Here is a 26,970-nt window from a genome sequence, read left to right as displayed (position 1 = left end):
ATAAAATAACGCTTTTAGTACAAGCCAGAATGGCGCTGATGTTAATGATACAAATTATAGTGAACTACAAAAAATATAATAAATACACTCTTTGGGGCTTGTCTTGTCCTACAACGACGATAATCTTAATTGGTCTTGACCTCATTTTAAAAGCTGCGAATATGCCGCGAGCCCTGTACTTCACGAGACGGTCATTTGAGGGATGGCCTGACGTTTGTGCGCAGGCGCGCGTAAGAGCGGGCGCGAGAAAGAAAAACTTATGCAGATCCCAGGCACTGTGGGAATCGATGCTAGCGAAGCTTTCCGTGCCGGATGCTTTGATTGACGATAATTAGTGGGGATGTTGACGGCTAAAGCTTAGTTTCTTCAACGTTTAGGCTAACACGAGAGTGGTGAGTTGATGTTAAACGTTACCTTGCGTGCACCACTGCTGTTTGTCTGCGTAGTACACAGAACACACAGGAAGAGGTGTTTGCTGGAGGCGTTGTTGTGCGCCGGCGTTGTCATTTCCTCACATCGCATTGTGGCAGCAGTATTAAATTGAATAGGATTATGGGGTTGTACATGCCAAAACCACACCCGGATTATGAGGCACGCCGTAGTGGCGGACTCCGGATTAATTTTGACACCGTGAGGTTCGTTAACGTGTCCCAAAATCTAAGTGCACGTGCGTTTTCTATTTAGCCCCCGTCGAAATGCGGCTGCCGCAATTGGGATCAAATCCGCTACCTCTAGCAATGCCATAGCCGCAAAGCTAACGCGGCGGGCACAGAAGTGTCGGTTGGGCGGTCGACCGCTTCCGTAGTGTCTCCTGGACCCTGCGGTGCGCTTTGATTAATGCGGCTCTGCTTCTGCACGCACTGCGTAAGTTGCCCGCTTGACATACTTGTATGTCGTTTATTTTTCAGAAATAGGAGCAACGTACTGTACCGTACCTTTAACTTAAGCTAGTGGCGTTTCCTTGCCTTCTCGCGTCACGTCCCCCCCCCCCCCCCCCCCCCCCCTTCTCTTATATGGGAACTGCCTCTTCTATTCCCGTTCCTTCTTCTCCTCTCTACAGTTATATCTGCGTCCCCTCTGGCCTCGCACGTTAGTAGAAAGGGAAGCGCTGTAGTTTCCGCAATGCTTTTGATGGGAGTCACGGATAATTACAGCTGTCAAGCGGTTAATGTGGCGACGGCCGAGGAGCTCCAGAGGGATAGTTCAGCACAATGCGTTGGCGGGCTAGTTGGTGCGGATCCATAAATACTTCGTTTAGCGCAATACAACGGACACAAGAAAGGCGACAGGACAAGGCTCTAGGAGAAATTTAGCGCCTTGTCCTGTCGCCTTTCTCATGTCCGTTGTATTGCACCAAACAAAGTATTTATAGCTACAGAGGGCGTTGTGCACATTCGACGCGGTATTACAACGCTCATAACATCAATACATCCAGCGGTGGGGTGAAAACGAGTTTCTCCCGTCGCCTTTCCTCTGTTACTCACGCCTGTCATCTATACACACGCTCTGAACCACCCCACGACGCGGTGTGCACTACAGCAGCCCACAGCAGCAGCAGCAGTGGGAAAGTTGAAAGAAGAGGCAAAGAAAGCTTCGCTTTAAAATCTGGGGTCTTTTGCTCCTTGAATATGAGTCTGCCTAGGCACTAGGGAGGAGGTCTGTTAGCGCTTGTTGTATGCGTTTGTCCCTAGGCGTGCCGGCATTGTGGAGTGGGGTTGAGTTTGTTTGCGCTGGGATGCTGGCTGCTGGCATGGTGAAATAGGTATTGACGCCCCATGGTTCTTTATTCTATTGCCCCATTTGGCGACCGCTGTGTTGGACAGACTGTCACGCCCCTGCGGCGCTCATGCTTAGTCATTCGTGTCGGATCATAGCTTTATTTCGCCTAACAGCGATGTACCTTGAAAATAACATCACAGATGTTTCCGCGGGAGCAGTAGGGACTGTAGTAGAGGCTGGGCCGCATATATTGAAAATAAAGAAGTCAGAGCGCCTTAGCAACTGCGTTTGAACGCAAGTGACTGAAATGCCGCCGGTGACTCTTGACGCCCCTGTAACCACTATGAGAATAGGTCGCGCTACTCTAATGCCTCTTATGCTAACCTAACCTAACATGGCCGAGACGCAAAGACAAAAATCTGCATGGTGTAACCGCTGTGAGAATACACCGCGCTAACCTAACGCCTTTTACGCTAACCTAAGGTAACCTAAGCTAACCTAACTTAGCATGGGCGAGACACAAAGCCGATAATCCTCACTGCGGCTTTGTATTGATATGATGCACTGGCTACTGGAAACATTTGAGTACACCATGGCATTGAACATAGTGATGCAGCAGTCGTTTAATGGAATCATCACATTGCGCTCTGTGAAATGCATGTTTGTTTGGAATCTCTGTGTTTAGAATGCTCCTTCAACAGCTTCAACTGTTCAGAACTTGCGCTATCCATGTGACTTGTAACACTTGAACTGTCTTCAACGTTGTTTTAGATTAAACATTGTCGCGAATTTAACTCTGTGCACTGAATAGGAACAGATTTCATTGTACTGGCTCTTCTCGCTCCAGACCATATGCACACGTGATGTCTTGGGTTTTGTTCTTGGTGTGTTTAAACTGACCTGATACTTGGCCAACTGTCAGGTGACAATGAGTGAGTGAGTACAACTTTATTAGGGTCTAGTGCAGATGCGGAAGTCACATGACAATTAGCCTCACCTACTCGGGATGGCGCGATCGAAGCCACAGCGTGGCATTTGCGGACAGTAGCGTTGCACATGGGGCACTTTCGAGCGCAAACTGCCGATATTCAGCAATGCGTTTGACGTGAGCACGCACTGAAATAATGCATGTTGTTACTTTAGCAAGGTAGCTCTAGCACCACCTGTGGTGATTGACTCTTACGTACAGCTTATTTCCTGTACAATTTTGAAGTTCAATTCATGCTTAGTTGGGGGTGTTAGAGAAAAAGGTAGATAAAGACGAGCATCTGTAATAAGAGATAACACTAGTTGTGCTACTGTGCAAGGGTGGAAGGAGATGATATATTAGGAGAAAAGCTGAATGTAAAGTGCACACAGCAACACTATCAATACAATGCTGGCTGCCTTTCGACAGGGTATAAGGAATGATATAGGCACATATTGAGAAAGAGGAAGAAGGAAAAGTGGTAATTAGTGCATAATGTGAATGCCCACTATTACATCCTATCATGCAGGCCCATGGCAGCATTATGTTCTCATGGGAGAGCTCAAATTATGGGTAAGAGCAGCTTACTTTCTTCATATCTCCGTGGTGCTGTGTTTCCACCATTCTAACTATGGTACATACCTGCCAATTCTCCCGAATTTCATGTAACGTTTGTAAATTTGGGCCCGCTCTATGATTTTATGGACAATAAATTCTTGCGAAAAATCTTCGCTTGTCGGTGCCTGACCATATCTTTTTAAGTCGTTGAAAGGTAATTACAGGGGTACTGCCTTGCAAGATTGTTCATGTGCGTTCCGGATTCAGGTGAAATCAGCAACAATAGAATCGCGTAGAAACTAGTTGTGATATAAAAACTCTACATTGTTATTTAGTGTCTCCTGCTCCAAGTTCACTGCTGCCTGTGCACTACATTTAAAGGTAAATCATTGCTAATAACATGCATATGTATCTCACAACACGTGTTCTCAGGGTAAACCTTAAAAAATAAAATGTATGCTATTTCTCCCCTCCCCCTTTCGTCTTCGTGTCCGTCAATATTTATGAATTGTAAAGTTAACAGGTTGGCAGGTATAACTCTATATACTTTTACATAGTGACGGTCTAGAAGAAAATGGTGTTATGCTAATACTGTGAGCTAAATATCAAACTTTTTATTGAGTGTACTTGTGCCCAGAAAAGCAAGCAACTCTAAAATCATAATGATACTGGCAAGCACAGTCATCGCATTTCAACTCATGGGTCAAATCCGTCTGCTACTTTTATGTGTATCGCCGTACATTGCAGAGCAATCGCTCATGCTCGTGTACATTAAAAAAAAATCGGCAACACTGAAAAAATGTTTAATATGGTATATGTGCACCTTGCACTGAATGACAAATTGTTAACAGTCATAACCTGGTAAAAAATGGTTGCTGTCAAAAAGCAAAACAATGTGCTATGTGTGCGATAATATCACAGGAAAGCTAGGCATGACTGTGTCATGTTGCAGACTGGTGGGATGCCAGAACAGTGATTGGCTGCAACAATGGTATACAGTGATGAGAATGACTCCACCAGTCACAGCATGGCAAACTTGCGATGGCTGCGTGCAAAATCATCCATAAAAAATCATGTTCATTTTTAATTGGACTATGTGCTAGATAACTCAGCAATGCATTGGATCAAGCTAGCCAATCGATCCCATGGAACAGCTGAAGCGGCAAACGCTGCTCCGAGATGTTTATATGCCAGTGATAGGGAAATATTTTCCACCATGGCAATTGTCCAGAGATGGTGGTTGGCACTGCCTGGACAACTGCTGTGGATGCTCTTGGCCGAGATAGAAAGATTAAAGATGTTATCAGCGGAAATTAGAATGCTATGACTGACACTTCAAAGAATGACTAAAGTGCAGTGAGCTCCACCTCAACAAAGATCAGCAAGGACATGTGGGTGCTGTGTTGCGACCGAAGCAGTCCTCGAACCTGACTATTCCAGCAAAATGTGAGCAGGGGCATGTGGACTACACTGAAAAATTATATGTCCAGTAACATATAACGCCTCTCAAACCTGCATCAGGCGCCAGGCTAAATACATATTTATTTATTTATTTTTTATTTATTTATTTATTTATTTAATAGTACCTCAACGGCTCGGGGTACGGGGTATTGCATGAGGGATGGGTGGTTACTTGAGTGAAGTGTGATTCTATGGCAGCCTTGAAATGATGTAGATCAGAGGGGTGCACGGTGTCAGTGAAAAGGCTATTCCAGCCCCAGACAGTCATCATAAAGAAAAAAAAAGAAGATTTGGGTTGTCTGAGAAGGCGGAGGGTACACGTCTTTTTTGTGGTTTAAACAATAAGATGGACAGTTCATTGGAAGAATGGCTGAAATACTAGGAGAAGAATGATAAAATTGGTGTTAAAGACACAGTCTAAAGAATTATGCGGATGCCATGCACTGTGGGAATTGATGCAGGCAAAGCTTTCTGTGCTGTTTGCTTTGATTGACGATAATCAGCGGTGATGTTGACGGTGAATGTTTAATTTGCTCAGAGAGAGAGAGAGAGAAAAAACATTTATTCGAACCATCGAGGTGGTTGAGCTTGAGGTCGAGTGGGTGGTGTCCTCAGCGTTAGTCCGAGATGAGAGTGGTGAGTTGATGTTGAACATTACCTTGCGTGCACCACTTCTGTTTGCTTGCGTAGTACACAGAACACATAGGGAGAGGTGTTTGCTTGAGGCGTTGTTGTGTGCCGTATTTCATAACCTCTGAGAGGGTTGCGCATTGTCATGGTCTCAACTGGCACATTGCATCCTGGCAGAAATATTAAACATTAATTGAATTATGGGGCTGTTTGTGCCAGAAGCACAACTGGATTATGATGCATGCCGTAGTGGCGAACTCCAGATTAATTTTGACGCCGTGGCGTTCTTTAACGCGTCCCTAAATCTAAGTGCACGAGCGTTTTTTTATTTGGCTGCCATCGAAATGTGGCTGCCACGGAGGTAATCAATCCTGCAACTTCAAGCAATGCCATTGCTGAAACACTACTGCGGTGGACAAAGAAGTGTTGATTTAACGTGCGACCGCTTCCGTAGTGTCGCCCAGATCCTGCAGTGCACTTTAATTAAGGCAGCTCTGCTTCTGTACCCCCTGCATGAGTTATCCGCTTGACATATTTGCATGGCATTTGCTTTTCAGAAAAAGCAGAAACATACCATAATGTACCCTGGAACTTAAATTTATCCAGTTTATCCACAACCACTGTCATCTCTATGGTAGTAGCGTTTCCTTGCCTTCTTGCGTCGCCTTTTCCCTATGCCCCCCCTCCCCTTTTTGAAGCTGCAACAGTGGCAAGGCTGTTATTCACTCATTTTGCGACTGCATCGGTTCTACCCTATTTCTGCCCCCTCTACCATTCTGTCTAGCTTTTCTCTGGACTTGCACGTTAGTAGAAAGGTAAGCGCAGCAGTTTCTGCAATGCTCTTGCGGGGGGGGGGGGGGGGCTTACGGATAATTAGAGCTATCAAGACACTAATGTGGGATTGCCGAGAGCTCCAGAGGGCATTGTCCGCATGCGGCGTGGTTCAAAGGTCCAAATGAGTTTCTCGTGTTTACTTTCCTCTCTTCTACGCTCTTTCCATATGTGAATATATATATATATATATATATATATATATATATATATACACACACGCTCTGAACCACCCCTGACGCGGCATGCAAGACAGCCACGGCAGCAGCAGCATTGGGCAAATTGGAGGAAGAGGCAGAGAAAGCTTCGCTTTAAAACATGACACCTTACAGGTTAGAAATGACAGGTTAGATGACCTGTTAGAAATGCCTGCTTTCAATTTTAGTTGAGAGTCGCTAATTCCTTCTGGGCCATGTTGTTGCATGTTCAGCAGAGGGGGAAAGTCTTCTGTGGCCAAGGCAGCAGTATTGAGGCACTTAAAGCCAGACAAAGCAAGCAAGAAGTAGCCTTTGCTAGCTTTACATCCACCTTTGAGCTAGGCGCAACTACTTCAGGTGCCAGGCAGCGTTCAGAAACCCCCCATATACTTCAGCATAGTGGGACTGCATAATGACATAACAATCTGGCTATGGAACTGTAGAAGCTTTGGAAAAAAATGAAGTAACCTGCAGTTCCACATACAAAACCTTAATGAAAAAGCCCCTAACCTTGTTGCCTTGCAGCAAACTTTTGGCAATGTTAAACTGCCAGAACTATAAAACCTACGAAAACGAAATTTCAGAGAAATGCCGAATCTCCACATTAGTTCAGACAAGCCTAACGGCCGTAGAACATGACCTAGAAATGTCCGACTTGGACTGTCTCCTAGTAGAACTAATTCCAGAAACGGTAAGCATACCCACCACATTCACGTGGAGAGTGTGCCTACCATTTAGTTATACGCCTACGTTTATTATGTAATATATGCCTACCGTTTATTATATGCCTACGTTTGTTTACCATATGCTGTATGCATACAGCAACCCAAAGGGAGGACACGTTACCATTATTGAAGCAATAAACGTGACGCTCAAACTTTTTAAACATAATCCACTAGTTATAGTGGGAGAGTTTAATGCACAAAACATGACCTGGGGATAGAGAGCCAATAAGAAAAGCACGGACATCTGGAATTAAATCCAGGATGCGTGCCTTACCATACACGAAGACCCAATCACCTCTACTAGAATTGGCAGGAGCGCGCAGGTTAACATCTCCGGACCTGATGCTCACAAAGTATATAAGGCAAGTGACATGGCAGAACACCATGACTAACCTAGGTAATGACCACTACATAGTGGAAACTACTATAACTGCCAATTACCTCAGAGGTAGAGGCAGAAAGCCGGTCCACATTACGGACTGGGACAAATTCAGACAACTCTGGGATCAAAACGCAGGGCATCAAATAAGCAACCTAGAGCAATGAGTCAAAGATCTTATCAGTGATGTTAAAACAGTAGCCAATTCAATCCCATTGTTAGAGGCACCACAACCTGTGGACACTCGGCTGCTGCATATGTGGGAAGCATACAACAGTCTGCAGAAAAGGTGGCAAACGCAGAAACTCAATTGGCCACTGTGCATTAATATTGCAAAGCTATCCAAAGAGAAGATTATGCACAACAGCTTGCCAGGCAAAAATGGGGTCAAGTTTGAAACCAAATGAGTTGCAAACTTGGAGTCAAGGATGCTTGGCACCTCCTCAGACACCTGCTGGGTCCGGAGAACAGCAAAACAGCACACAGTAAAAACATCATTAGATTAGTGCATACCCAAGCATTCACAGATAAAGAACTCGTTGAGGAACTCGGACAGAAGTACGTAGAGACGTCAAAGTCTTTCTGCCGAGCTACTTTGGAACCCCGAACTACAAACTGGGTGAGGAGATCCACGAGTCTGAAGTGCGAGCTGCGCTTCAAAGACTCCAGGCCTCCTTAGCTCCAGGCATGGATGGGATTACAAACAAATCACTAAGAAATTTAGATGATGCCTCGATTGAAGCAGTTACTAAATACCTTAATGCATGTTCGAAAAGAGGGGAACTTCCCTCATCCTGAAAGCATGCAAAGATCTTCTTCATCCCAAAATTGGGAAAGAAGCTTGATTTGCAGAACTTCATGCCCATATCTGACACCTCCTCCTTAGGCAAAGTACTAGAGCATGTAATTCTAAGCGGGCTTCAGAGCCACATAAATTACAGGAATTACTTCCCGCACACCATGATAGGCTTTAGAGCAAATCTATCAACCCAAGACATCATGCTAAATCTCTCAGAAGAGGTTGTACATCCTATTCACCGGAAGAGAACTAGAGCTGTCCTAGCCCTAGATCTAACAGAAGCCTTTGATAATGTGAAGCATGAAGTAATCATGCTTGCATTTGATAAAGACAATGTTGGGCACAAAACTTGCAACTATATCAACGCCTTCCTCTCTGACAAGACTGCCAAACTCCGACTAGGCTCCATCGCATCTTCCACATTGCAACTTGGCAGCAAAGGAACCCCACAGGGATCAGTACTATCCCCTTTCCTATTTATCATCTCTCTTATACTGCTAGCTACTGCACTTAGCACAATCTCTAGTTTAAGACACCCACTATGCGCTGGCGATATCACCCTCTGGGCTAATACCAGAAACGATAGTGACATAGGGGAAACACTACAAGCAGGAGCAGATCGAGTGTCATATCATGCGAATCAAATAGGTCTCTCGTGCTCCCCCCAAAAGTCAGAACTTCTGATTATAAGGGCTCAACCGCAAGCAAAAACACCTCACCCAGATATCAAGCTGATGGTAGATGGCACATACGTACAAGAAGTGCAGACGTTTAGAATTCTGGGGATACACATACAAACAACGGAAAGAATGAAGTTGCCCTAAGCAAAATCATAGGGTGTGTTAGCCAAACAGCCAGGCTAATTAAGTGAGTAGCAAACAAACGTAAAGGCATCAAGGAAGTGGATCTCGGGCAGCTTGTCGAAGCCTTCATCCTGAGCTGGAGGCTACATTCCCCTCCTGACCTGCACCCCTACCTGGCTGAAAAGAAGAAAATTGTTTGCCTAATTAGACAATCTACAAATAAGCCCTTCACCCCACTAAGTTACACGGCTAATGGGAAACTCCTAGAATTGGGAATCCACAATGCCCTAGAGGAGCTGGCCAAGGCACACAAACTAGCCCAACTGGAGAGGGGATCCGATATGGATCCACACACACCTCAATATGTAAACTCCCACTAATATACCACAGGAATTTAAGGATTGACCCAATGCCAAAAAACATGCATCCTGAGCATCATAAGGACTGAAGGAGAGCAAGAGCTAAAGCTCTACATAAGCACTACTTGGGCCTGCAGGATATAGTCCACGTCGACGTTGCGGAATACCCAAGCCGAGATGCCTTCTCTATAGGCGTAGTCAACATTGAAGGCCAGACTCACTCCGCAGCAACAGTTAGTTGCATGCATGCATAGGAAGCAGAAGAGGCAGCTATAGCTATGGCTGTAAATGGCACCGCTGCGAAAATGATTTTTAGCGATTCCAAAACTGCAGTTAGAAATTTTGCCTGTGGCAAAATCCACAAACCAGCCCTGCAAATTCTAAACAAATATTCACCATCTGATTGCCAGATTCGAATTGTCTGGGTCCCGGCACATTCCTCGCACCCAGGAAATGAGGCTTCCCACAATTACGCCCGAGGTTTCATCAGCCGGGCATTGGGAGGCCTTGACCTGCATTCAGCGAGGGATTGAATGGTGACATTCCATGAAATTACTATGCACGACCACAAAGGTAGACAAAAATACTTCCCTCCACATAAATCACTGGATAAACTGCAACAGAGTACCTGGAGACATTTGCAGACTGGCTCATTTGCCAACCCTTACAAGTATTCACTAATATATCTGGGCTGCTTCTCACCTAAATGCAAAAACTGCAATGCCCATAAGGGGGACCTGACAAGTGTTGAGCAACTGCCCCAGGCTAAAGCCAAGGGTGGAACTTAATAACCCTTTGGACTGGGAGGTAGTGGTATTCAGCTTGGATCCTGCAGTCCAGCTGCGGGCAGTCAACTGGGCTTTGGAGATCGTCGAAAGTCAAGGACTTACGGCCACCTCATGCTGCCTGGCAGAAGAAAGCACCCAGTAATTCAAAGAACTCTAACATCTGACGAAAGTAAAGTTCTTCCTCCTCCTACTTTGTGGCCAAGGTAAATTAATGACGGATAACACCAAAGACAGTGGTATGAGCCCCACAGATGGCTTTTGTCTGTGTGGCCTGCAGTTTACATTTTACAGTTTCAGTTTATTATCCATTCCACAAACAATGATTATGTACAGAGATTATGTAGCCGACAGTCCCAAAGTCAACAATTGCAACAGGACCCCTCTGAGGCCCCTAATGCATCATAATGAAAATGCCTTCAGATTAAAACATGCCTCTCTATGCACCACCAAAAGTAGCAAGATAGTATATTCAAACACTGGCTAACTACGAGTGCTGCAATTTCTGAAGCATCGCGGCACTGTGTTACGTGTTAAGCACTGCAAAGCCTCAGTTGTCGCACATGAAAACAACGCTGTTGAAAAGTGGCATGTTACAGGTAATGTGGGTGAAAGGCCAGAGTCTGAGATGGTTTCTTGTAAAGAGACAGCTAGCGGGCGTGGTTTCCCTGTCTACAGCATTTCTTAAATGAGCAGTTTAAAGATCGGTCTCTTTATGGAAAAATACAAACTCCAAGATGTAAGTTTCAGATTTAGCTAGGATCATTCAATTTATCTGTATGCATAACTTAGGTGCTACGTGAAAGACGGCATCATATGAAGAGAAACGTGAATTTGCACAGAAATAAATATGGAAAAGTGGGTTAAATGCAACCTCCACAGTTGTTTAGCACTCTGTCCAATGTTCTATGTTCGTTAAAAAGCATTGCATGGATCAAAATTCAGTGACATATGTACTGGGAGCTCTATGGACAAAAGAGCAAATGAGTTCTGCAGTTTTTTTTTCATGAAAAAAAAATGTTTTGTCATATTCATTGTTCCTGCACCTCAAGTTATCGGTTAATTTGGCCTTGCGCTGCCGTCTCCTAGCCTCCTTGTTAGCTCAGATGGTAGAACGGACGTCTGCCATAGTGCATCCATATTTTGAAGCATGGACAAAGAGGCCATGCTTGCGGTGCATCAAAAATACAGCGTGTCCAACTCAATGACTGGCAGGCCGTGTCCTGGAAATGCTTCTGCTTGTCAGCATCATAAATGTTCTTGTCGCAAAAACATTCCTCTAAGCTGATAATGCATTGTAATTGATCTAACATGGTTGCAGACCTGCCAACCTGAATGTTTGAAAATATTAGTCAATGCCCAAGAATACAAAATTTTGTTTAATTAATGCACCAAAAGTTGTTTTAATACTGCAGATGTTTATTGTTTATTAATATAGTTCACAGGCTTTGTTCTGCAGGGATAGTGGGAACAGGCCCTTCTTTATAGTCGCAGCTGGAATGATACAAAAGAAAATATTCACGAGGTATTTATTTGTGAAATATTTTTATAATTGCAGCCAAAAAGTTTGTTTCCGTTACATACTGGTTCTGTTGAGTAGGTGGCATTGCTTCGGGTGTCCATCTGAATAATCGGGCAAGTCCAAAATATCTAGCCAGCTCTGAAAATTTGTTGGCGACCATATTTACATTTTTTGAAATAAGTTTTGCCATAAACTGCATGTAAATAAAGAGTGTGAGCACTTTATTTGCATGAGGGCAAAGTGCACGTGGGCAAAGTGGCATGCTGGAAGCCATGCCAACTAAAAATCTACTTCTGTTCCTTGAACAGGTGGTGCTGATCAGTGCAGTTTTTCAAGCAGAGGCATAGAATATGTCTCCTGTTACACTGGCTTCTGATGCTGCTGGTTTCGAGCGGATCGCCGGCACCACAGCCGCAGCATGAGAACTTGGACGTCATGGATGGATCGTGCGATATTCACCTTGCCGTATAAAGCCGGAGCCCTTGCATGCAACTTCCAGTGGGGAAGGTGGCATGCTGGAAGCCATGTCAACTAAAAGTTGACTTCTGTTCCTTGAACAGGTCAGCTATTACTCCTTCTGTAGTTATAAGAGCGACAATTGCTTTAATATGGTGTTCCCTTGCCCAAAGGTGGTGTATTGTGTGTTTGCAAGTTGGCGTCTTTTGCTTTCTGGAGACATTGAGCAGAACCTGTGTATTTACACAGGCTCTTCTGAAAGAATTATGTGATGGCCAAAAGATTATTCAAAACGGTTAAACAGTCTGAAAATGGCCTACAAATCCTCAAAGAGCACAAAAAGTCAAGCTATCTGACAGCTGACGAAAACTGTAAAAGAAATAGATGCAGCTATTCAAAGGCAACAGGAAAGGCTTATTAGCTTCCAGGATAGGAGCAGATGGAACAAGTTAATGGTATTTGGAATACCGGAGGAGGAGAGTGAGACGCCAGATGGCCTGCACAGTAAAGTGCTAAAAGATGGGATGGAAAAGAAGCTTTGTGTCACTCTAAGCGCAGTTGAGCACGTGCACATAATTGTAAAAAAGCAGACTGCGAGGCCTCGCCCTGTTGTCTCAAGGTTAAACGATTGCAGAGAAAAGGCAGAAATCTACAAAAATTGTAAGAATCTGAAAGGAACTGGCATATTTAGTTTCAGATAACTTCTCAAAAGAAACCTTGGCTAAACGTAAATTGCTTTGGAAATCCACTGGGAAGGAAAGGGAGGAGGGACAGCATGTGCGTATTGACTACGAAAAATTATATATCAATAAAGAGGCATTTTATTGGAACCACTCAAGAAACCGTCGAGTCAAGGTTAAGTGTAGTCCACACCCACCAGTGCAAAGTAGCCAGGACTGAATATGTGCGCACAACAAAAAAGACAAGTTTCGGCTTGTCAATTTAAGCGCTGGAAGTCTGGTAAATAAAAGTGGCGACCTAGAATACATTCTAGCCAGCTATGACCCACCCATTGTCACAGTTACTGAGACATGGCTACATCATGACATACGAGACATTGAGTTACTACTGCCCGGTTATAAGATAATGCGGAATTACTGTGAATCCTGAGGAGGTGGTGTTGCCATAGTTTTTAAAGAAGATGTTGAATCCGTACGTTTGCAAGGTATCCAAAACCACGAGAGTGAGTGGTGCAACGTTAGGATTGACAATGCCTTAGTCCTCCTCGGGGAAGTTTACAGAACGCCTAATAAGTTGGCTTCGTACCTACAGGATATCAAGAGTTATTTAGATGAACAAAAACCACAATATGGTCGTGTCATTATTTCGGAGGACTTTACCAGATATCGATTAGGCGTCTCTCGTTGTAGGTTAACAAGAGCGTTCAAAGTGTCACTCATTGATATAGCTTTTTCCCACGACTTATCGCAAATAGTTCAGGAAAGTACCCGCACGGCAGGAGCAGCAGAATCCAACATTGATTTAGCATTTCTTGACAGGTGCTTTGATAATTACAATACAACAGTTGACAAGGGAATATTGAATAATAAATTAGCATTACTTCAAACAAAGCACAATACTGTGCACCAAATTTCTCGAAAGCCGATGACACTAGTATAATTTATTATCTCTCATACTCCTTAGCTCGTTTCAGCACCGAGTCTGACGTCAAGGTAATGCGGGCTAAATTTAAAGCTATTATCTTCCATTGCATTGACAACTTCATACCTGTTACAAAGAAAAGGACAAACAAACAGAACCCATGGATTATCCGCGAGATCATCCACCTTAAGTCAAGGATCAGTCGCCAAAGACAGAAAACGAAAAGGGGTTGTCGGAAAATATCAAGCATGTCAGTGCTACTACAAAACATGCTAACAGAAGCCAAAAATAAGTAACATGCAAAAACCCTCACAAACTTCATTAAATCATCCTCACAATGTTTTCTTGGCACTACCTATGACATAGTGATAGCAAATCTTACAGCGTAGTCATAAATGATGCGCTTGTGACTGACCCCGCATTGATATCGTCATGCTTTAATTCATATTTTCAGTGAGTTTTTACAGCTTCAGATGAAGTTGGTTCATTGCCTTTTCCTTGATATCAGTACTATTGCGCACCAATGTCTGACATAACAGTAACATACGAAGGAATTCTGTCTCTTATTTTAGACGGATAAAAAGAAAGCTGTTGGCCCAGACTAAATACCGAACACATTTTCACGAAGATATATGGAATGTGCAGCCCACTACTTGGAGATACAGTTAAATCTCGATATAACAAAGTTCAATATAATGAAGTATTAAACTTTTCATAACCTCTTGCCCATAGAGCATGATGCATTTAGAATCTCACTATGATGAAGTGCGTTTGTATGCGATTTGAATATAAAGAAATTTTAATGTCACTGCAAAGGAATGCCAAGACAATAAATGGAAACATCTGCTGATGCAGATGGTCGAAGGATTGAATTACAAGCAGTGCTTGCAAATGCACCTCTCAAATCATTCGCTGCACGACAAGAGCAACCAACCGCCGAAGTGGAGCTGCATCATGTTCCATGCGAAGTCTAAGTGCAATAAGATCCTGTCTCGCCCCACACACTGTGTGTTTTAGGTACGAGGATGAGACAAGAGAGATAGTGGCTTCACGAATGACGCCTTCCAGCGCTAGCAAAAAGAAGAAAAGGGAAACATGATCAAGTGCATGCAAAGGGGCGGGCAGGAAGGGGAAGCGAACTGGGGGTAAGTTGGCGTCTCCATTTCTGCCGTGTCTGGGGGGGGGGGGTGCTGCGCATGGATGTAAGCATGGCTGAGCGCATACGCAGTCACGCACCCTGCTACAGAAGTAATCTGCCGCAGGTGCAAAGAGTGCACGTGCTGAGACGGCGTGGCACCAGGTAAATGACATCAATGACAAAAAATTGCTCAGTGATGCCCTTGCTGCCATTGAAATGGGGTGTGAAAACTGCAAAATGAAGATAAACAAACAAAGAACAGATCTTTTGGGTATTGAACAAGATAAAGGATGCCTTGGATCACACATGCTTTGTGAATTCCAGAATACTCGCTACAGTTGGTACACTCAAATAGCTAGGGATAACTATCACCAAGAACCTAAGCTGTAAAACGCAGGTCACGAATATCACAGGCACTGCCGAAAAAAATAACTTGTTTCTGCACGGAAACTTGTAGCTCGCGCCTCAATCTGGCAAACTAGCTGCGTTTCTAACCTATGTGAGGCCAAAGTTAGAGTATGCAAGCATTATATGGGATCCGTTCCAAGTAGGTCTAATAAACAAACTCAAAAGGGTACAGAGAAGGGTATTTTGTCCAAGTATTCCTCTGCCAACTTGGTAACAGAGATGTTAAACCTGCTTCAACTACGACCTCTATCGCAGCGGTGCCTAGTGGCAAGAATGAAATTCCTATTTTGCTTTGTAAGCACCTTTTTTAACGTCGACCATTGCAGCTTACTTAGCTCCTCCCAAAAAGTGAACTCTCAGGAAAAGGCAACGCTCAATGTTCGTTGTGTCCGAGATACATATCGACACATCAGCAAATTCATTCCTACCTCAAGCTGTAAGTGACTGGAATGCCCTGCCATCATCATATATGCAGTGCACCTCAGCTGAAACCTTTGAAAAATGCATAACGCCGTCATTACCAACCTGAATGTTTGTTTGCTTCCATTCTTGTACGTATTAGGTATACGTTTATTTTTTTTCTCAACTAGTGCCATATACCACATATCGTCTGTTTTATGAATTCGAGTGTTTTTCATGAATTAGAAGTTAGAAAATTGATTGCGAAAGTATTGTACTACTTTTAAAATGATTAGTTTACCTGTTTTCTATGACTGTCACCTTATTGATGCAACTTAGAAGTTAATTGCCGAAGTGTTCTACTACTGTACAAATTATTAGCCCACCTGTTTTCTATGACTGACACTTTGTTGATGTAGTTTACTTTTGTAACACCCAGTTTGTATTTTGATAACTACTGTTCAAATTATGGCTTTTACCCGTTTTGTATGACTGACACATCATCGATGTAATTTATTGTTGTAACATGTAGTTTGTAATTTTGAAAACCTATTATTGTTGTAACACCCAGTTTTGTATTTGCGATGCTTTAAAACCCACTCTGTAATGGCCTTATGGCCAACAGTATTGTAAATAAAAAATAAATAGTAAAATCGTTGGTGTCTATATGACAGTCGTAAACAAGCTGTAAAAATTTGGCATTTTTCGATTAAATCATAAAAGTTGGTAACTATGTGGTAGGCATTAGAGAAAAGTTTGTTGCATAAATGGCAGGATATTGCTGGGCATATTCTGTGGTTACGCTCGACATGCCCCCTCAGCTTTTTAACTTCAGAAGTGTAGCTGTGGATGGGTATGAAGATTCAAATGAGGAGCTCATCATCGTGGCAATGGAGATTACCTAAAATTTTCTAACCACTGTGCAGATTGTGAGTGCAAGCTCACCATGGTGTAACTGCAATAGCTGGTTCTGTCAAGTATGGAACATCTACCTGTGCTTAGAGGTAAAGTCCTGTCATTACTCTACTAATTAGGCTACAAGCTGGTCAGCACCAAGAAGTGTTCTAATGAAATGTGCTGCATACATCAGGAAGAAGTCCTGGCACTGAGGAGTATAGTTGCTAGGCAACCAACCATATCAATTGTAAATGGTAATGATGACAGTACAAAGAACAAAAGTGGGATGAAGAACCTCTTCAAAAGGCTTTCCTTCCTATCTTTCTTTTCCTAGTAATAAATAACATAAATAACCTCTTCATATTGCTACGGAACAGTATTTGCGATGACGAAGAGGCGAGCAGTGTGAAGACGACGACTATTAGAGGCTAGCGCGGGCTGTTGCCTCTTGGCCAAGTGCGGCGTATTTCCTTGTAAATACACTTGTATATAGCTTTTTGTCTGCGTTTTCCTGCGTAACATATCTGGTGGAGGTCGGACGTTCCCTGTACCTCGTTGCGGAGCTTCGCAGTGGACGGTACGTCAAGCCTCCCTTTATGGCTCCCGGCGACAACTCGACTCAGTCGCCTCTGACACTTGTTGCCACTTCGACAACCTACATCGCTCTCCCCGCTCCCCGTGATCCTGGCGTATTCTCGGGCAAAGATTGGGAAGACGTTGAGGACTGGATCAGCCTGTACGAACACGTCAGCCGCAATAACCGGTGGGACCCTACTATCATGCTCGCCAACATAGTCTTTTACCTCGGTGGCACACCTCAAGTTTGGTTTCGGACACACGAAGATGAGCTCACCAGTTGGGATTCGCGTAAGCAAAAGCTTTGAGACTTGTTCGGCAACCCCTACGGTGACCAGCTTGCCGCGCAGAAGGCGTTATCCGGCCGTGTGCAGACGTCAATAGAGCCCTGCGTTCACATACATTCAGGACGTCTTGGCTCTATGCCGCAAAGTTGATGCACACATGACTGAGTCAGACAAGGTTTCCCACATCCTCAAAGGCGTTGCTGATGACGCCTTCAACTTGCTCGTTTTCAACAATGGGGCGATGGTGGATGCAGTTATAAAAGAGTGCCGCCGCAAAGAACTCGCTTAAAGCTGACGTATCGACCAGCAGTTTGCCCGTCTGCCCAACACCCCAGCGACATCTTCCTGTGCCGACGCCCCTCGTCCCAACAACATTGGCGATGTTACCAGGATTGTCCAGCATGAGATCGAGGCTGCCTATCTGGCTGCCTTCGACTCCAGCTCCTCCAACGCACCTGCAGTCACGGTTTCCCTGATCCAGGCTGTTGTCCCCCAGGAGTTCGCAAACATGGGTCTTCACACCATCTGCTTGGCCCATCGCCTTGATACCTACGCGGCTTCTTCGATTCTGCCCCGTCCCGCATCTTATTACCCACCACATTTCTGCGACCCATCTGAATGGCACACTGCTGATGACAAGCCCATTTGTTTTCACTGCCGTCGAGTCGGGTCCATTTCTTGGCACTGTTGCAGTCGTTGGAGTTCCCCGACCCAGTCTACTTATACTGCCTACTCTCGCCCCCCAGGTGGCCCTTCTCGTCCCTATGCCGCACGCTCTAATAATGTTGCCACTGATTCTCCTGCGCTGAACCGCCCCTATTCTCGTTCGCCTTCGCCCCAACGACGACAATCTCGTTCTCCCCAGCCCCGTAGCTCCTATTCGCAGACTCCCTTCGGACGCCGCTCCCAGCCGGAAAACTAAACGGTGCAGCGCCTCGAGGTGTCGCTGCATTGCTCCCTACACCGCCAAATCCTCTACTGACGTTGCCCACTCATTTGAACCTTCTTGACGTGCAAGTCGACAGTGTTTCTGTATCTGCTCTTATAGACACTGGGGCGCATTTGTCGGTAATGAGTGCTGACCATCGTAACCGCCTGAAGAAAATAATCACGCCCGCCACGACGCCTGTTCTCCGTGTCGCCGATGGCAGAACAGCCCCCGTAATTGGTATGTGTGCCGCCCGTGTCTGCTTTGCTGATCGCTCCACTATCGTGCTATTCACAATCATCGCCCACTGTCCCCACGACATCATCCTCGGCTTAGACTTCCTCTCCGCACATTCTGCTTTCATCGATTGTTCTGCCAGTACTTTCTGCCTTGACCTGCCTGTTCTGGATCCCGCTGAACCACACCCCAGTCGCCTCAGTTCCGTCGACTTCGTTCGCTTGCCACCTTCGGCACTGACTTATGTTGACTTAGTGTCATCCCCACCAGTCCCCGATGGTCACTACATCGCAGCTCCTATGCAGGACGTCCTCCTTACACATGGGATCACAGTACCTCATACAGTTATATCTATTACGGTGAATTGCGTCTGCCTGCCAGTGGTCAATTTTGGCTTGACGACACAAGTGCTGCCATGCGGGATATCTCTGGCCCAGCTTTGCTCATTCGAGGATCACTCAGTAGCATCTATCGCAGTAGACGACAGTTCAGCCGATCCTCCTCTACCATCGCAGTCGGCAACTTGTACCATCGCCGACTTACAGAAAATGATTGCGCCCGACATGCCGTCCGAGCACGCTCGTGAGATCTACCTCGTTCTGTTTTCCTACCACAATATTTTTTACTTTAACGATCGTCCGTTGGCCCAAACTACAGCTGTTAAACATCGCATTAATACCGGCGGTGCCCCTCCTATTCATCGCCGCCCGTATCGAGTGTCACCGGCTGAGCGTCAAATTATTCACGCAGAAGTTCGCAAAATGCTTGCCAAGAACATTATTGAACCATCGTGTTGTCCATGGGTGTCACCTGTTGTACTGGTAAAAAAGAAGGATGGCTCATGGCACTTTTGCGTGAATTATCGGCACCTTAACAGGGTTACCAAAAAGGACGTGTATCTCCTACCTCGGATTGATGACACCCTTGACTGCCTCCACGGTGCTCGCTACTTCTCCTCTATTGACCTTCGCTCCGGCTACTGGCAGATTGCCATGGACGATCTCGACTGCAAGAAGGCTGCTTTTGTAACACCCGATGGTCTTTATCAATTCAAAGTGATGCCGTTCGGTCTATTTAACGCTCCTGCCACTTTTGAACGCATGATGGGCTCCCTTCTTCACGGTTTCAAATGATCCATGTGCCTGTGCTTCTTGGACGACATTATAGTATTCTCCCCAATGTTCGCTACGCACCTCGAGCACCTCTTAGCAGTCCTGGACGTTTTTCGTCGCGCCTGTCTGCAACTCAACGCATCGAAGTGCCAATTCAGCCATCACCAGATTACCGTCCTTGGACATCTTGTTGATGTGAATGGAGTGCAACCAGACCCAGGCAAGATCCATGCTGTTATGCACTTCCCTGTTCTGAAGTGTGTCAAGGATGTGTGCAGCTTCATCGGCCTTTGTTTGCACTTCCGTCGTTTCGTGAAAAATTTCGCGGCCTAGCACGGCTACTAACCAAGCTTCTAAAAAAAAGATGCCCTTTTCCAGTGGGACGATAACGAGGCTTCTGCCTTGTCGCATCTAATCGACCTTCTCACGCCTCCCGTTCTGGCCCATTTCGATCCTTCTGCGCCTACTGAAGTCCGTACTGATGCCAGCGGTCATGGAGTTGGCGCAGTACTGGCACAACGCCAGCGTGGCAACGACCGTGTTATCGCTTACGCCAGCAGGCTCCTCCCACCCTCGGAGTGCAACTATTCCATCACTGAGCGTGAGTCTCTGGCTCTAGTTTGGGCAGTTGCGAAGTTCTGCCCATACTTATATGGCCAACCCTTTTCCATTGTCACAGACCATCACGCGCTTTACTGGTTACGCTCACTGAAAGATCATACAAGAAGACTTGGTCACTGGGCCTTGCGCCTCCAAGAATATTCGTATTCTGTCACCTACTAATCTGGCCGACTACACAAGGACGCTGACTGCCTGCCTCGCTACCCGGTAGACAAGCCTGACGCCGCCGACAGTAGTGCCGTCAACACCATTTTCTCTGTGTCTACCTTCACTAACATCGCCGATGAGCAGATCCGAGACCGATCGCTGCGAGCACTCATCGAGTGTCTGCGCTCTACACCTACCGATGCATCCGTTCGCCGATATGACCTCCAGGGCAGCATTCTGTACCGAAGGAACTTCCTCCCTGACAGATCTGATCTTCTTGTTGTGCCAAAACATCTACGACAGACTGTGCTCTTTGAGATGCATGACGCACCCACTGCAGGATATCTTGGGGTAACCTGCGTGTACGACCGCGTCCGCCGTCGCTTCTATTGGCCTGGTCTCGCTCGCTTCGTGAGACGCTATGTTGCTGCCTGTGATCCCTGCCAGCATCGGAAAACACCTCAGGTGCTACCTGCCGGTCATCTCCAGCCGATCACCATCCCTGTGGAACCGTTCTTTCGTGTTGGATTAGACCTCCTCGGTCCCTTTCCCACGTCATCTTCTGGGAACAAATGGGTAGCCGTCGCTACTGATTACGCCACCTGATACGCCATCACGCGGGCTTTCACTACCAGTTGCGCCACTGACGCCGCGGACTTTCTCTTGCGTGACATTATCTTACTTCATGGCGCTTCACGACAGGCTGCTTGCTGACCATGGTTGTAACTTCCTCTCGAAAGTTATCACAGACATTGTGTGTTCCTGCTCCACTCAACACAAGCTGACTACCTCATACCATCCTCAAACCAATGGCCTGACAGAGCAGTTAAACCGTACTCTTACCGATATGCTGTCCAAGTATGTTTCCAAGGACCACCACGACTGTGACATTGCCCTTCCTTACGTCACATTTGCGTATAATTCTTCCCGGCACGACACCGCCGGATTTTCTCCATTTTATCTACTGTACGGTCGCGAACCGACCTTGCCTCTTGACACGGCATTTCCTCCTGCTGCGATCTCAACAAGCGAGTATGCATGCGACACCATCACCCTCACTGACCATGCACGCCAGCTTGCCCATACTCGACTGACGGCCTCACAAGCCATTCAGCAGCGTAAGTACAACGCCCGCCACCGGGACGTACAGTTTTCACCTGGTGCGCTCATGCTCCTGTGTCACCCTCTCATCAAGTCGGACTTTCAGAAAAGCTCCTTTCGCGATACACAGGGCCCTACTGCATGCTGCGCCAGGTGACGCCTGTGACGTGCGAAATTACTCCTGTGAGTTCAACCTCGTCCTCTACTCTGGCATTTAGTGATGTCGTGCAAGTCACTAGACTCAAGGCCTACTGCACTGCTTCCGAGTCCGGCCTTTAGTCGCTCCGTGACGGCGCTTTTGCCGCCAGGGGTAGTGCTACAGAACAGTATTTGCAATGACGAAGAGGCGAGCAATGGGGAGACGACGACGATGATTAGAGGCTAACGCGGGCTGTTGCCTCTTGGCCAAGTGCGGCGTATTTCCTTCTAAATATACTTGTATATAGCTCTTCGTGTGCGTCTTCCTACGTAACAATATGGCTGGTGCATGTTCATTATGTGGATGGGGCAGACATGATGCCAGTGCTGTCAAGGCCAGATGTTGGTAGCAGTGTTCAGTGGCTGTAAAAAATTTGTGAGCAGTGTGCGATGTGCTTGCCAACTTAGTTGCTGCGGGGCCACCACTGCACGCACAGGTTGCTTGTGGTTCTTATGCTGCTTGTTGCCTGTAGCCACCATGAACGTGACCTGCTGATATATAGTATGCTGTAGAATGCGAACGTATTATCTGGACCTAAGCTGATGTCAACATTATTAAGGTGCATAAGATTGAATGGCAAGGTACTTACGTGCAGCTGTGACAACTCTACCAGGTCTATGTTTCTATAGATGTCTTTGGTATCGTGCCTTTTAATGCATCCCATTGGCAAGTCTCTTTATGCAGAACCATCTTTGAGAGTCCTTCCTTTGGAGTATATGCACATTGGAAAGTGTGATGCCTCTCTAAACATTAAATTTTTTATTGAACATAGAGGTCACAAGAAAGGTGGCAGTGATATCAACAATTCAAAAGGTAAAATGTGTTTTACACATGGTAAATGGAGATGATTGTGGCAGTTTATAATATACTGTATTTTATTGTGTGCAGCCACAACAATAATAATTATGGCTAGGTGTATGGGGGGTTTTCCCATGCTTGTTCCTCCTTCCTGGATAAATTTTCGTCCAACTGTGAGGTTTGCTTTTGAGGTGCAGACCACAGTAGTTGCTTTGTTGCACTGTGCTACACTTAAGTGAATGCAGTTCTTTCTTGTGTATTGGCACATGTACTTGTTTATCCTTTTCCGGTGACTGCTTTTAACTCGCTAACACGTGTAGATTAAGTGTTGTTGCTCGGTGCACTATGTGCCTGCACATATCGGAACATTCTCGATTCCTGTAGCCGGTTCTATCTGTTGTCTTGGTTGTCGCTGAGCCTTTTGTGGTCGGATTGCATACATGATGCGAAGGGGGTTGTGCATTCTGGAACTTGTGCACACACCAGCGGTTGTGCTGGAACCTTTCATGAGTCAGGCATGTAGTAGTAGTAGTAGTAGTAGAAACTTTATTGATACAAGATTCTCTTCGTGGTTCAATCCTGACCTGCAGATCAGTTTGATGATCGCCGACTGTGCTTGCCATATCATTTGTGCTTTGAGTGTGACTTGTTCTTTCTGTACATAAGGTGACTCAATAAAGAGTTAGTTTTGTGACTCACAGCTTTGCTACTGTGTTCCTCACTGTCACTACGACATGACAGTATACTACTTGTGCCTTGCATAAAAAAAAAAAAAAACACTGCATCAATTGCATGTATTGTATATTCTCATCCACTGTAATTACAGTGTGAATAGTAGTAGTAGTAATAAGGTGAGAAACTGGCGAACTGGGGCACCTTTGGTCCCATCCTTTCTAGCATGTTGTGCAGGAAGCAGTGAAGGATACTGAAGATAAAATGAAACGAGAGCATGTGCACATCCTGCTGTATTCACGTTGGTGCTTACAGTATTTGACGTGTGTCACACATCTTTGCACTGAACAGTATGTGTTGACATGTTTGTGCCCACTGTATCTATAAATGGGATGGAGGCCTAATCTCATTGTTTGCATATTGCAATATTGTTGAATATTGTTATTCTATACAATATTTTCTTAGTACGTGGCATTACTGGCAACATTTTGTAATGTCTGAAAATACAGTACTCTGTCAAGTGCTTTTTTGCCTAGCAGTGGAACAATCTTAAGGCTGTTCGTTTTAGATATATGAAAAAGATGCAGTGTTCTGAACGTATTGGGAGACATGAGTGAGGCGCAAGAAGACGCCAGAAGCTACATTTAAACAAGTTCAACATCTCTAAACATAAGTAAATCACGAAGCAATTCAATTAATGAATTCCAGTGGTCGTTAATGCAACAAATTGCAAGCTCTGAATGAAGCTGGCCAAACTGGGTAGTGAAAAATAACAATGTGGTTCTGTACATCATGTTTTTCTAGCTTTCGCTGTAACATTAGAATACAGAAGAAATTTCACATTCCTGACATTTCACCCTGTTAATTTTTATTCCATAATGCATAATACTTCAGCAAGAACAATAATGCTGTCTTTTAATCGTAAATAGTGATAGAAAAAAAAATTTTACTGGAGCCAATGTTTTGACAAGAAAACTTATCTCCTTCTCTTTGTCGAAACACTGGCTTCAGCGATGCTCCTTGTTCTGCGGCTCTTCATCATTTCAAGTCTCTCTTCCTGTGTACCTTTGTACTTTCAATGTTATATCACTGAAATTGTAATAACGGAGAATTAGTAAATGTAGCCGATGAATAACTTGGGCTTGCTGGTAGATAACGACAGAGTAACTGCGCAACATAGACATACGGACAAAGGAGGCTTATGTGTGTCGTCTCCTCCAGCCATGTCTCTCCTTTGGACAATTACTCTATCTCGATGTAAAAGTATCGCCCTTTGCACAATAATGCTGAAATGAATAAAGGCCAGGAAAGTGGACACAAAAATTACAACAAATAGCATCATATGCTAATGAGATATGCAAAAGTGCCTGCTACGATCTGTCTCAACCATAACGTGCTGGATAAGATGGCGTCTTCTTCTGGATCTGTGTGTTCTGGATGTGTGTTTCCAAACAAGTGACATTATGCTTATAACTGCTCTTTCCAGGAGGGAAACAAATGCAGGACGCAAAGATCCAACAGCTGTGGCCACTGCTGGTGCTACCCCGACATCTGTAATATAAAATATTGTTAGGAACAGGACGCAGACCCGGGCAAGGTCCATCTGTTTGAAGTTTTTAAAGGGTGAGAAATGGAAAGAAACAAAATTTAGTTGTGCCTTTTAGCATTCTGAAACTTTACAATGGGTTATGAAAGACACCATAGTGCAGGGTTCCGGAATAATTTTGACCACCTGGTGTTCTTTAACATGCACCTAAATCTAAGCACACAAGCACTTTTCCATTATCCCCCTTTTAAAGTGGACCCGGCTTGCTGGTACAAGCTTGCTTCACGTTTATTAGCGAGCTTGAGACATCATGATTAAGCACTGTGTTGGCATTTATTGTAGTCGAAGGGTTCGTACATTCAAGGTTTATGAATCTTTCTGTTGACCCATACGGTAGTGCTCACAGCAGTCTTTCAAGCTCTGTAAATCTGGCATGCTAATTAGGAAAAAGAACCAGGGCAAAAGACATTGTGAAAACATAGAAAAGAAGTTGATAGGACAAGTCCTAGGCTAGCAAATGCAGTTAATTCATAGAGCAGAAGGAAAGCAATAAACGCTGAAGTGCATACATATGCTGAGAGCTAAGAATCTTATGGAATAAAAAAATGATAGGTGCAATCGCATCAGATGCTGTCAGAAAATGAGATTTTTTTGCTTATAAAATGTATTAATCGTTTTCAATTAATGAACTATACCAATGCACAATCTTTTTCCTGCATATCATAGTCGGATTATAGCTACGACGGCAACTTAAGCATAAGAACTGTATTCTAATTTACTGCTACAAATGTATGTCTATTTTGTTGGCATAAAATGCTTCATAAATATTTTCAATTGAGTTTTCTTTCTTATATACCGGAACGCCCATTAAGTGAGGTGTACACCTACACTCAACGCATTTTGATAACAGTTTGTCACCCGCACCTGCTGGAAGTTGCTTTTGATGTTCATATCGTTTCTTATTCATGCCACAACATATTCAACCAATATTGGCTCAATTTTGTGATAGCATAATGTGGAAAACAGGAAATTACTCAATCTGTGAACATAGTGATATATTTCCTGCCATGTGTTGCTGTGACTGTTTACATTGGGAGCCATACGATTGCACTAAATGGCAAGTTTACATGGTGCTGAGAGGACCAACCCCATGCTGGTGCTGGAAAGGCAGGCGCCCTTAGTCGAAGTGGAGCAGGCTCTGCCTTTGGGGTGGATGAAGACCTTCAAGCAGAAAGACAAGCAGTTTAGACCATCACCTTCTTCTCTTCTTCATTACACACTGCCTTGTGCCTCATTCTTTTGCAGCATTCTTATTTACAAGTACTAATAGCAGACGACAGTCATTTTGCTTGATTGAACAGGTGCATTGAACACAAGATTTCATGCGCATGTCACTGCCAGAAAATAAAAAAAAAGCAAATGTAACTGAAACATAGATATATAAAATTTTTATCATTATTGCTAGCTTTTTCTTCTTTCTTTTAATTGAGGGAAGTAATGTGAGTGCTGGCTTCAGTCGCATGTTTGTGATGAACGCTCCATATCCGTCTACTTGGGGCCCACTGTCAATCTCTTGAGGGACTTTGGTACTCTGCTGTCAGCTTGATTTAAACTCTCACAGCTGCTGGGACAAACAAACAAAACAAATAAGGGACAGAACCGACTTCAAGCAGCTTTAGTGTGGAATATGCAACAAATACTTTATGCATCTGACTTTCCCCACGTGATGGGCACTGCTTATTCCCACGGATGGAAAACAAGTTGGGTTTATTTTCATGGCATCTGGGTGCATGCTCATGAGACTGTGGTCTGTGTGGAGCTCTCACAAAGCAGAAGGAGTACTGACGCGTTCCCTGTGTGGGCTAGCTTTTCTGCTTTTTTTCTCACGATATATAGGTGGCCCCATGTCAGTCCACAAAATGAGTTCAACCGGTGTGAATGTTTCTGCAGAGACTATGGGTCTTCTCTCTCATATTTTATCCTTTCTCCAGTGCTCGAAGTCTACAAAAACCAGCCAGCCTCACTCCAGATGTCTGGAAAACTTCCAGCTTCATGTACGTACCATGATTGTTGTGCATTGACTGTTGTATAGGATGTGCAGCTGACCTGCA

General features: G+C 44.8%; 1 long non-coding RNA gene across 2 annotated transcripts; it reads left to right on the top strand.

Moving 5' to 3' along the window:
- Positions 1-221: 221 nt before the first annotated feature.
- LOC129386419 (uncharacterized) lies at positions 222-25,693 on the top strand. Of its 2 annotated transcripts, XR_008613802.2 has the most exons (4): positions 222-392; positions 3,216-3,259; positions 12,044-12,295; positions 24,800-25,693. It is a non-coding gene; the product is annotated as an uncharacterized lncRNA (long non-coding RNA). The 2 variants fall into 2 exon arrangements; XR_008613801.2 differs by lacking the exon at positions 3,216-3,259 and having other exon boundaries at positions 223-392.
- The last annotated feature ends 1,277 nt before the right edge of the window (positions 25,694-26,970 follow it).

This window comes from Dermacentor andersoni, chromosome 4, assembly GCF_023375885.2.
Source record: "Dermacentor andersoni chromosome 4, qqDerAnde1_hic_scaffold, whole genome shotgun sequence".
Lineage (NCBI taxonomy): Eukaryota > Metazoa > Arthropoda > Arachnida > Ixodida > Ixodidae > Dermacentor > Dermacentor andersoni.
Note: the sequence above shows the minus strand (reverse complement) of the source record. Positions and strands in the feature narration are given on the sequence as shown.